The following is a 4,380-nucleotide window of genomic DNA, read 5'->3' on the forward strand; positions in this document are numbered from 1 at the left end:
TTTTTCGGGGTTTCTTTGCAGTGCCAGTGTCGTTGCCAACGCATGAAAAGCCACTTAATCTGCAGGACTTTCCTCCGTTGAATCAGGCGTTTAACTTCGGAAATCTACTTTTGTTGAACAGCCAATAGGAATGCTTTCTCTCTGAAATGATGTGGCCAATTGGTCGCAGGCTAGATTTGATAAACCCTGAAAACAGCAGGAGTCTGATTTTCAAATAAGGCTTGAATTACAATATGCTGAGAGGTTACTGTGGATTCTTTTTTACTCAATAACGGTAAAAGAAACTCTGCATAACCCAGCTTTAAAAGTGTTGAAATGAAACCCATTAGCAGCCTCAAAGCGGTGATTAATTAACCTTGTCGACACATCATTAATACAAAAAGTGAAATTAATTTTGTTGGGATTTTACCCACTGAATTCTCAAGAGGTTTTAAGTGTCTTTGAATGAGCAGCTAATTGCTCTTTGACTGCTCATTGTTATTCAACAGCTTTTAAATTACACTAAGGAAACCAATCAAAAGGAAACGCGGTATAAAATCCACTTCCACTTCCTCTGTGTCTTCATGATTTTCAAGAAGGGTGGAAAATAAATCTTTGAAACAGGACATGGATATTTCTTCCCTGTGTTTGTGCAGCTTTTAAAAAATGTCGTGTCAGATGTGAGGAGAAGATGAAGGATGTTGCTGAAATCCTGTTCTCAGTTAAATTATGTGCAAGTATTTCCAACGAGTGTCCTTCATCGTGTCTTTGTCACAGGGCGAGAATGAGCCAAAACAAGGAGGAAAATGTCACAGAACAACAACAGTGGAAAGGAAAGAGGAAGCGAGTGGAAAAGGGAAGCAAGGACGAGGAAAATGTATGCATCCAATTTTTGTCTAAATTGACCTGGAAAGAGATGAAAAGTGCTTTTAGACGACGACAAACCTTTTTTGGTTGAGCTAACAGACGGAAATATATATCTACAGTAGAAACGAGACACAGACAGACCCACAGGGAGATCCCCCCGTCAACAATCACACATTTACTTATTTACATTTTTCTTGTTTTAGTAGTAGTAGTGTTCTTCTTCATTATTCTATTATCCGCAGTGTGCTCTGTACACAAGAAAAAGGCTCCTTTAGTCCCTCCAAAACTCTTCTTCTGTGGTGGTTAGGGGGAAGGGGAGGAGGAGGAGGGGGAGGGGGAATGAAGCTGAAGCAGTTTCCTGTCAGTGTCATCATGTGTCTGGAAGCTGGTTGATGTCAGTGAAGTTTGTGTCGTTGAGGAGGACTTTGATTCGCTCCAAAGAGTCCGCCTGTCGTATTCGCTCCAGCTGAACCTGCAGAAACGCACAAATAACTCATTATTATTCAATTAAAACACAACAATTCCCTTTGATTATCCCTTTGGTATGTCTCCTGTTTACTCCGTTATTCTAAGGCCCTGTTTACACGCAAACAAACACGATATCAAAAAACTCTTCCGTTCACGAGACCGCTCGAAAGCGCTGGAGACGCTGTAGTACATCTGCCGGGCCTGTAAGTGGCACTGCTGCCGCCACAAAATACACCAAAAGCAGTGAAGAAGACCCCCCCGAGCATGGTTGCCATGGTTGCCCTTCTGTTTATGCCCCGCGGTGGATTTAGCAACATGTAGTTCATGTAGCTCTCCATGTCCACTTGTTGCTGATGGTTGTGGTAGAGGAGCTGTAGATTTTGCATTAAAATCTGTAGCATGGTGAGTAGCTACTGACAGTAGCTACTGACCATGCTACAGCAGTGAGCAGCAGAGGAGGGGAGAGGCGGGGCTATGGCTTCATCGTTATCAGGGAATCATATAGGGCGTACACACGGAGACGTTTGGCCCCCCACAGCGTTCCGTCCACAGATCTATTCACCTTGGGACCCGTTATCGTTTGCGGGGTCCGTTTCCGCGGTTCCGTTACGGCCTCGTGTGAACGAACGGGCTATACGAAAGAGAAAAGTAGCGGATACAACCGTTCGCGTTCTCGTGTAAACAGCACCTAAGGCTTCGGATCAGAGCATTTCATTTCACATATCCCCACTTTGTCTCATGATCAATTTTGTTTTACTCCCCGGGTTTTACTCGTTGAAAACTCTGTATAAAAACATTCCAACCAAATCCATTTAAGCTCACAGACTAGAGGTGGAGAAGTAGTTTTACCACGGTGTGAAAACAAAAATCCTGAGTTTTTCTAAAGTAAAAGTAAAGATCAGCAAAATGAACTAAAAGAAGCTCCAGCTGAACCCGCAGAGCGCCACAAATAACTCATTATTATTCAATTAAAACAACAATTCTTTATTTGTCATTATTTACTTTGAAACGATTAACCCTTTGGCATGTCTCCTTCGGGTCAGAGCGTTTCTTTCCTTCTCGCCTGCTTTTACTAATTGAAATCTCTGTATACAAACTACAAAACAAAAACATTTAAGCTGTGTTTGGAATCAGCCACAAACTAGAAGTGGAAAAGTAGTTTTACCACGGTGTGAAAACACTATTTTACAAATGAAAGTCCTGTGTTTCAAATGCACTCAAAGTAGCTCCAGCTGAACCTGCAGAGCGCCACAAACAACTCATTATAATCCATTTAAAGCTCAAAAACACAATCAAAATGTTTTGTCCTGCCTTACATCACAGTTTTAGTTTGTAATACTAACAAAAAAATAGTCAAAATAATGTATTTTCAGTGTCCTTTTCCCCATTTAACCAAGGATGCATGCTATTGTTTCCTCTAACAAGTGGAATAAACATCTTGTAAACAAGCATCAGAATAATGTTTATCGCCAAGTAGGTTAACGCACACGAGAAATGTGTCTTGGTGTACATGGTTCATACATTTACAGTTATCTTTATTAGGATATCATCTCATCCTTAAAATATTTAGCTTTGTTGTTTTTCCACATCTCTTAAACACTCTGCTCCTGGTACTAGGATGGGTAAAAAGCAGAGAACAAATGTGACTGTGTGCATGAACATGTGTCCAATTCTATTCTATTCTAAACACTCCTCTCTCTCACCTGAAGAGTCTGAGAGAGTTTGACGAAGTCCTTCTGAACCTGCTCACTGACGTCCAGCTCCGTCTGCAGCCGCTGAGCTTTGTCCTTCTCATCCATCGCCTGAGTCTGGAGCGCACTCTGCAGGAAGTCAACACAACTAACACTAGATTACAGAGCCAGGTTACCTTGGTTGCTGATTGGCTAATGGTTACACAAGACAAAACATAGTTATGACATCATAAAGTGGCCAAAATCTGATCAGCTCATTTTCAGACAGGTTTTTATAGAAATGGATAAAAAAGAGAGAGAATCTTTGTTCCTGAAACTTTCAGAGTCTCTTTCCACAGAGGGGACACATGTTGATGTAGAAGAGACATGAAGAAGAGGGGACACATGTTGATGTAGAAGAGACATGAAGAAGAGGGGACACATGTTGATGTAGAAGAGACATGGAGAAGAGGGGACACATGTTGATGTAGAAGAGACATGAAGAAGAGGGGACACATGTTGATGTAGAAGAGACATGAAGAAGAGGGGACACATGTTGATGTAGAAGAGACATGAAGAAGAGGGGACACATGTTGATGTAGAAGAGACATGAAGAAGAGGGGACACATGTTGATGTAGAAGAGACATGGAGAAGAGGGGACACATGTTGATGTAGAAGAGACATGAAGAAGAGGTAAAATATCTATATATAGATGTTAGTTATAATTAAATATTTGTTTCTAATATATCATATTTAAAATATATGTTTTACTCAAATAGGTTTATCTCACAGCTTTAGTTGCTTTAATCTGTTTTAAATGCTAAATCTCAATTTTAAATATTTTGTTAGAATTAAAAGAAAAATACAAAAGATCTGATTTATTGAGGTATGAAGAAAAAATGTAGAAATTGTTTAAAATGTTTCATACGATTTATCATATTTTTGGAGATTTTTCTCCCTTAGGTTATTTTATGTTTAATGATTTTTTTATTATCATTTTCATGGCAGGACTTTTACTTCTTATAGAGTATTTTTACTTAAGGATCTGAATACTTCTTCCACACATACCTTGTAATATAAATCAATACGATTTTAGTAGTAGTGTTAAAGGTCACCTATCATGTTATTTTTAGGCAATAGCATAGGTCTCAGATATATAAAAATATATAAAAAACATGTCTATGAAGTGTTTTGCTCAAAATACCAAACAGATCACCCATTCTAGCCATGCATCATATCCCTCTATTTCACTTCCTGTTTCTAAAGTGCTGTTTTGGGGTATAAAGCTTAAAGAAATAGATTAGACAGCTACTGTCTAAACTAAATGCTGCCGTGATGAAACGCCATATCATGGATTATCAAGGATTATCTCTGAAACAGTATGGAGCTCAAAGG

General features: G+C 39.4%; 1 long non-coding RNA gene across 1 annotated transcript; it reads right to left on the bottom strand.

Moving 5' to 3' along the window:
• Positions 1 to 257: 257 nt before the first annotated feature.
• On the bottom strand, positions 258 to 3,184 carry LOC104954010 (uncharacterized). The gene is made up of 2 exons (XR_799285.1): positions 3,018 to 3,184; positions 258 to 1,318 (listed from the first exon to the last, which is right to left on the bottom strand). It is a non-coding gene; the product is annotated as an uncharacterized lncRNA (long non-coding RNA).
• Positions 3,185 to 4,380: the final 1,196 nt, after the last annotated feature.

The sequence above is a fragment of the Notothenia coriiceps genome, unplaced genomic scaffold (assembly GCF_000735185.1).
Source record: "Notothenia coriiceps isolate Sejong01 unplaced genomic scaffold, NC01 NC01_scaffold00022530, whole genome shotgun sequence".
Classification (NCBI taxonomy): domain Eukaryota; kingdom Metazoa; phylum Chordata; class Actinopteri; order Perciformes; family Nototheniidae; genus Notothenia; species Notothenia coriiceps.